Here is an 8,181-nt window from a genome sequence, read left to right as displayed (position 1 = left end):
AAAGAAATGTCTCATGTCACCAGATGATGAGTGTGAGCATTAATGTGGCTGTCACAGGGGAGTTTTCTTGTAGGTACAGCTTGTTTCAATTCAATGAGTTCAATATTTGGGCTTTCACCCAGGCTACAACTTTCCATTTGATGGATTTACTGGTATGATTTGGGACACTGTCCATTTGCACAATACTGCTTCAGCTGAGCTTCCACCCCACAGAGCGAACCTTCTTCTGCTTCTCTTCCTCGCAGGCCTAGAATGTCTATAAGATGTTATGGAGCTGAAGAGAAGCAAAGGCCTCATAATTTTACAATGACGGCTTGAAGATAAAAAATGTATTCTTCACTAAGAATAAGTGAAGGGATACAAGGATGGGGGAGATGTGTTTATCATCTTTCGGTTCAAGATAACCTACAGTATCTATATAATTGATGAACAAAATGAACATAGGTCTCTAATTTTCACCTTAGTGAAACAAAAATGTATGCAAGTTTGGCCAGATGAAGACAGAATATACCTGCAAAAGAAAGCAGCAAGAAAGAAAAAGCTACTCATTTAATAAGTGCATTAATCTTGTTACACGTGTAACCATAAAGAAATGTCTCATGTCACCAGGTGATGAGTCTGAGCATTAATGTAGCTGTCACACGGTTCATCTAATTAGTGCTGCTATGGCATGTTGTAAGATTGCTCAGAGGAGGGAGGAGGCAGGAAAGCAAAGGGTGATGGGAATAAGAACCAAGACCAAAAGTGTGCAAAATAGCGAGAAGTGTGTCTAAAGTAACATCTACATTTTATAGAAACAGGGTCAACATGCAGTCATCTCCATCATTTTAATGTAGATGTCAAAAAGCACCTCTATTTAATACCTTCACTCAATTGGTCAACTCTTTGCACCAATAGATTGCTCTCCATGGTCAGTTAACCATGGTTCACCATTAAATTGTGTTTTAACACCTGTGTGCGTGAGAGTGTATAGCCTGCTTGACATCTGGTAATTTATGAGGTAATTAAGCACTGTAGGAATGAACGATCAAAGAAATGAGATGAGAAACAACCTTCAGGATGAGTAAGGAGGCTTTCAGTTGGTTGCTGTGACAAAATGTAACAGAATATAAAGGAGGTACCAATGACAGCATCTCTCTATAATATGGTCAGCTATAACATCACCAAGAGACACACACACACACACTGACCAAAAAAAGGTCACCACCAAATAAAAAAAAACAAATAAAAAAGTTACACAATAATATTTCGCTGGACCACCTTTAACTTAGAGTAAAGCACTTACAGTACTTGCTGTGGAGTTGCTTCCATAAGTTTCTGCAATGACCCCAGATTTGTTGCCATCCAGTGTTGAATTAACTCTTGTATTGATGATGGGAGATTCTGACCAGCAGCAGCAACCTCAGATCTTAGGGCTGCCCCACAGAGTGCCTGAGGCATGATGGGAGCATCACTTCTTCTGCTTCTCTTCTTACCCTGATGCGCCCGTCACTCTGGAAAAGGGCAAATCTGGACTCATCAGACCACATGAACTTCTTCCATCGCTCTAGAGTCCAATCTTTATGCTCCCTTTCAGATTAAAGGCATTTTTTCCAGTTTGCCACTGATCACTGATAAGTGGTTTTCTTATGGTTGCTGCTGTTCATTCTCAATCACTGGCGTTCTCTTCACATTGTGTGGAAATGCCAATACTTATCCCAGAGTTTTGCTGTTGTTTTCCTCGATTTCATGTCACCAAGAGTTTTGGTGATCACCGATTCTGATCATTCAGGATTTTTTTCTGACCACACTCTATCCAGCTACTCATCCATTGTTTTCCTCAGTGAGAAGGATCAGCATTGTATGGCCACCGTTTCAGTGGGAGTCAGCCAGAGATGATTGCTCCCAAGTGACCTTTGCTCCCTCAAGCTTAAACTAAGACTCTGACAAGATTGAAACACTTGCATCTTTTTAGTTGACCAGAATTTATTCATGACTTTGACTAAAATTGCAATAAACAATTTACTTGTTTTATCTCAATCAATCTTGAAGTGGATTGTGATACTGCTGCATTTAGTTTTGCTCTGAAGTATTCCTCTTTTGTACATTTGTAAATCTGAAAGCCTTTGATTGTTAAAAAGTGGTGGAATCCACCATTTTAAAGGGAGCACAGCAACATTTTTGTCCTTTTGGTTTGGACATAGAGAAATTCACTGTGCTGGACCAAGTTCACTCAAACACAATGATGGTAAAATTTGTTTTGAATCCAATATCATCAGAACATAATGGGATAACTTTACATTTGAGCAAAGTATATTAACTGAAAAAGCAATAATAACTTGAAATAGCCATAATAAAGGGGATGAAGGCTGAAAATGCCTAATAGAAAACTTCCCCAGGGTTTAACAGACAATGGTAGTTACTGTCACTCAAATTCAATCAGCAGCATTCGATTAAAATGATGAAACACCATGGTTTAATTAGGGCATTTAAAATTATAATATACAGCTAAAATTATAATAGCCTTTGCTCAATAGATGGTGGAGTGTGGAGAAAGAAAATGTGATGGAAAAAGGAAACGTAAGATCAAGGTCATGTTATGGATAAAACCTCATGCTACAACAAAAGTTACTTCTTTGTTTTGTTCTTTTAGGCTGAAGTTCATACATTCAGAGGCTTTCAGAAAAAATGAAAATCACAATTATGGCAAAATAAATAATAATTTAGTCTGTAATTTTCTTATTCATTTGAGATTAAGCTCATGTTCTGGGCAGATATTATAAAACCAACAAATATCAGGAAATAACTTAAATGATTAAAGTATATTAATCTACTGTGCTTCAATTTGTGGAAGCCTGAACTTGATGATCTTCCTGAGCTGTTAAAATGTAACCGCATTTATTCATATTCATTGAAAAAAAATGGTGAAGCACCAAGTTAAGCGCAGAGTACCAGTGGTCTGATTTGGACCTAGTCTGGTACACAGTGATGGGTGTTCTGTTTATTCAGCAAAGATTATAAGAAGTGTCATGGATTTAGCAAAAGAGTTGCAGTCAGTTGATGGAGCATTTCACAGTCAATTCAAACAGGAAGTGAAGGTCACTAGATACAGAGGATTCCTCTGAGAGGACAGCACACTCTTTGAGAAGGTACAAAACCAACAAATTTGGTTGTACTTATGTAACAATGTCTTGAGGTTGCCCACACTCATTGGATAAACCAAAGTTATGTTGAAGAGAGCAGGTGGTCCCTAACATTTCCATGCCATGGCCCAATGAGCAGTAGCTTCTGTGAATGGACCCCTTTTTTAAACCCACAAATAATGCTACAAAATATGGAAAGAAACACTGGCTATTACAATGTTGTTTTTTCTCTTCTCATTTTTATTCACTATTCAAATAATTGTTACATTTGTTGAGCATAAGTACTGCTTCATGTCTTCTGATTTTAATTGATTGTGAGTTTACAGGATGTTTTGCAGGAGTGTCCTCCACAGCAGGGGTGCTTCTGTCATCACCCCCAGGTCCCCTGCCCTCCTTAATATGGGCCCAGTGTCTTAACAACAGAGGCAGTAAGAATCCTCATTTTTAGACTGAGGGCAGCCATACTAACTTATTTTGCTAAATTATTATTTTAGATAAATACTATTGTTGAGGGACACAAGCAGGACTCCTGACACACAGATAAAAATTATGAAAAAAAAGAACCTCAAAAAAGGGCACTTGGAGCATCAGGGTAGGGGCTGAAGGCCCCTCCGCCGCCCTGTCCTCTGAACATGCCTTCTTTCTTTAAAATGGCGTCTTTCACGCCACATAAGGTCACTTCATAAAAAATTTAAATAACAATAATAATAAATTTTACAGGAAAAAAAATCTAAATTAAAAAAAGGAAATAAGAGAGTGTTGATTAATCCAAGTAGAAATGCTTGTTTGAGCAACAGAGTGTTCAGCTGGAATTTCAAAACAGACAGCGTGTCAGAGTCCTTTGCGGGGAAATGGGAATATGGAATTCCAAATAGAGGAATCGTGTTGAACCAGGCCGACGTGCCACTACATTTATTAGGCACTTTTGTGCATATAAGTTGCACATTTACAAAATGGAGATGCTTTCTGTTCATGATGGCGCATTCACAAAGCTGGCATACCTCAACTTGTCAGCAGCTCCACCTACAGCCGCACTATTGATGCACGGCTCCTTCTTTAAAAAATAAAAAGTATGAAAAGACATTGGGTTTGATGCTCCTTGAGTTAAATAACACTGAATGGAGTAAAATATGGTGCCACACATGTTTTGTGCGTACGCACACTTCATATGTGAGGCCCCAGGAAACTTCAACATTACATAGAACATAAAACATAGTTTTCAAGTTTTACATATTATTGCTTTGCTTTTACTGCACTATTCTGCGTATCTGTTAAACACTGCATTTAGAGTATAAATGTCATGAAGCAACAATCAATAAAAGTCTTCTACAGACAAAATGGCAGTCTACTTAAACATCAGAGAACCTAAATTAAAGCCTCGCAACTGATTGTCAGGATTGATTTACTCAGCCAGTGACGCCACATGACACCTTGAATTGATGCTTTTGGAGGTTTGCCCACTAGAGGAGACCCCTGTCACACATGCTTTAAAGCAGTCATGCTGTGAAAGTGACAGGAGAAGGGTGACATGAGCGGGGAAAATTTGTTGTTGAGGAGGGGGGAAACAACCCCCCTCCTCAACATAAATGTTTCTCTTTCTGATACAGCCATGATAAGACATGAAAGAAAGATTCCATTAAATGTCACCTGTGAAAACAAGTTAATAATATTAGAAAAGCTCAATTTCCCTGTTGCTCCATGTCTACCTCCCCTTCCCATGTTTACTAACATGTCAGGTTGTGTTTTCTGTTTACATTTTTGGGTCATGAAACTGTCTCCATTAAGTCTTTTTTTGTGTGTTGCTCTCTATAACTTTTGGTTAAGACCCTTACTTTGATGTTAATGTTTTCCCCCTTGGGTTTAAATCCCTTTATGTCTTGATAGCTGGGGATACAATACATCAGTTTTTGTGCCAGATTTTTACCACCGATTAGTTTTCATGCTGATTTATATTTATGGGAGGCGACAAGGCGGTCCAAACGATGCTAGTAGCTGTGCTTTATTTCACCCAAATTAGAATGTGCAAAGGAAAAGTGCGCAGCCACATGCATATGTACGATATTATATATCTGAACTTTTTTGTACAATGCACTTTTCAAAATTTGTCTTGCCAACTTCTAGTGTGAAAGCTGCACAAATTCAGGCTGGGACCAAAGTTGTGGGCTGGGGAGGTGGAGTGTGTGTTGGTGTAATGATGTATTCATGTAACGTTTGTATTTCAAAAAAATTATAATTCTTATCTGTTGGTATCTAAAGGCTCCTCTGCGAGTGTTAGTATTTTTTCAAGTGCTTGAGGTGCTCAATAGGCTGTGCCGTCCTGGACAGAGAGAATAATCTCACCTGTTATAAAAACGGCCACTCAGGTATTGGCTGGAAGATATCACTTTTGTCTAAACTGAAAACAAGGAACATGACAGCATGTGGCTTATTTTCCATAAGATGTCTTTTTTCCATACACTTGAGGACTGTCATCTGATAAAACTTAGACTCTATTTTTATAAGTCAGGGAATGGAAATTCAACACTTTCCAAAATAAAGCCCTATAGGAAAAAAATGTAAGTAGCAAAGCACCAAATATTATAAACAAAATGATCTGCAAAGAAAGTAGCACTAAAGATATTAAAGGCTTTGGTACTGTTCCTGTTTACTGAGAAAAAGAAAAACAGATCCTGAAATAAATAAATTATGAAAATAAACTAACATGCCTCATTGATCAAACTCTGAAATATGATTGGATGCTCGGCTGAACGTGGCTTCTCTACAGTGTGGCACGTACGTAAATGCCAGAAGTCAATTAAGAATACATGCAATGAAATAAGAACGGAAGTGAGGTCAAAATAAAAGCCCACCTTGCATTTAAAATGAAAATACAACTCATGGGAGTACTGTAATGCAAATCTTCTCAAGTAACTACTATTGTTCTGTTGTGTATGCATGAAGAATATGTAGTGTCATGCCCGAAAGAGATAATTTAGGATAGAGAAACTTTACTTTGAAATACATCACCAGAACATTAAACGCTTTATGCTAGCGTGAGTTCTCCAGAGCCTAACGTGTCACTTAAGTTCATGGAAGCATGTACAGGAGGGCTGACAGTAGGATCTGAAACCGGGACCGTTTGTGTTGTGAGTCGGAGTTACAGCCCGACCCCTGGAAGCTGCTGGTTGGTTCTCTGGTCAGGTAAGAGCAGCCATATCTAATACTGCCGAGCTCCGCAAAGAAACCAGTTCATTTAGATGAATATTCTGTATCAGCAACGCTTCTTCCACCTACCACGCAATAGTACAATATTTTACAGTTTGAATTAAAGCAGCCCAGAGTTCGGCTCATACTTCGCTTTTGAAGCAACCCGATTTCACCACAAGGAATCTCATTTTTAGTTCACTTCAGCTAAAGTTCCCAGCTTAAAACCTGTATCAGTCTCAAAATAAATAAATTTACAGAATGAACGTGTAAGAATAATTTAGTGTTTATTTGACAAAAAACAAACAAACAACAACAACAAAACTGTTACAGTGCGTTGTGCGGAAATAATAAAAAGATTAAGTCTAGAAATGAGTCCAAGGAAACACCTGAGTGAGGAGACGCATTCCTTACCAATCAGCCGGGGGATAACCCGGGGAGAAGCACGACGAAGCGGAGTGTGAGAAATTTGTTTCCTAAACTGAGGAAACTGTTGTTTTCCCCAAGGATAACGTTTTGAGATAAATAATCTGTCCTTTTCTTCATGAATAAAATGTTACTCCATATAATTTAATTAATAGTCTGTGATCTCGCATATTCAACAGATCTGCGGATGTTGTTTGTTGTTCAGGTTCATGTCTTTACCTTTCCACATAAACACTATTATGTTTATACCAGTCACATGTTGTAAAAACAGCCACCAAGGTAGTGGGTGATGTATAAATCAGCACACTCAGCTCCTTTAGACTAGGAGCAGCAATTAGCAAATACCTGGTGGAACTGTGCATCTGCTGAGCTCATTATACAAACTACTTAGTGAAATGCTGGAACAAACTTGTTGTGATGACATACTGAAGGTGCGTGTTGAAAGAGCAAGAGCTTCTTAAAGAGACAGAGACTGATTTCAAGGCGTTAAATTGCAAAGTTAAATTTCTTTTAAGTCATGTTTAAAATACAGCATTTTGTAAGAATAATGTTTGTTTGTGCTATAAAATGTAAACTATGTGCCTGGAATATTCTCAATTCTACCACTATAAATTGTGTACAGATTATACCCATCTGGTCTTAAAAAATAACTCCAATGTAATTTAATTAGCTTTTTACTGTTAAAGGTCTTGACATTATCATCTAAATGATATGAGTAATTTAAGTAGTTTTACTATTCATTGGTTTTGTTAAATATGAACATTTGACTAAGATTCCAGTTTATACATTTCCATACTTTGAAATTCTACTACATAATGAAATCAAATTATTAACTAGAATTGTCAACCTGATCTTCATCTAATTCTATGTTGAGGAAAATCCAAAATCTGTAATGACTCTTTGCATAGTATATTTAAGAGTTTTTGCCTGTCCACCTGTTGCCATACTGTGTTTTTGTGTTAAAAAATGTGAAGTTGACTGGAAATTTTCAAAAGAAAATACAACTAGTCTTTCTGTAGCTTCTGTATGTATAAATCAGATGCCATTATCTTTTTAAATAGATAACTGCCTGTTTACTTATGTTTTATCTCATAAAAACCTAGTTTAATCAGTCTTTGCTATCACTGTTGCAGGTGTATAAAAAAAGCATTTTAAGTAAACAATGCTAAGCCTGGTGGGGAGGCAAGTAAAGCCTGGTGGCCCACCATGCCTATAATATGCTGGAGGAAACCCCCTAGTTAAATATTGCTGTCATTGGCATTGTTTTGCTTTTATTTTCCCTTCATATTCTTCATTACATGAATAAATAAATAACAAACTAATAAACTAACTCAGTGGTCCCCAACCCTGGTCCTCATGTTTTAGGTGTTCCCCTGCTGCTGCACACCTGGGTTAAATGATTAACTGGCTTCTATAGCAATTGCAGAAATGCAAAGGAGGTAAATATGAA

General features: G+C 37.6%; 1 protein-coding gene across 1 annotated transcript in view; it reads left to right on the top strand.

The window, feature by feature from the left end:
- Positions 1-6,147: 6,147 nt before the first annotated feature.
- The window catches only part of cnpy1 (canopy FGF signaling regulator 1), a 37,176-nt gene continuing 35,142 nt past the window's right edge, over positions 6,148-8,181 (top strand). Inside the window, exon 1 of the mRNA XM_028021527.1 lies at positions 6,148-6,302. The gene's annotated coding sequence lies outside the window, so the exon portion shown is untranslated. The remainder of the gene's footprint in view (positions 6,303-8,181) is intronic.

This window comes from Xiphophorus couchianus, chromosome 6, assembly GCF_001444195.1.
Source record: "Xiphophorus couchianus chromosome 6, X_couchianus-1.0, whole genome shotgun sequence".
Lineage (NCBI taxonomy): Eukaryota > Metazoa > Chordata > Actinopteri > Cyprinodontiformes > Poeciliidae > Xiphophorus > Xiphophorus couchianus.
The sequence above is the reverse complement of the archived record's forward strand: the minus strand, read 5'-3'. Positions and strand labels throughout refer to the sequence as shown.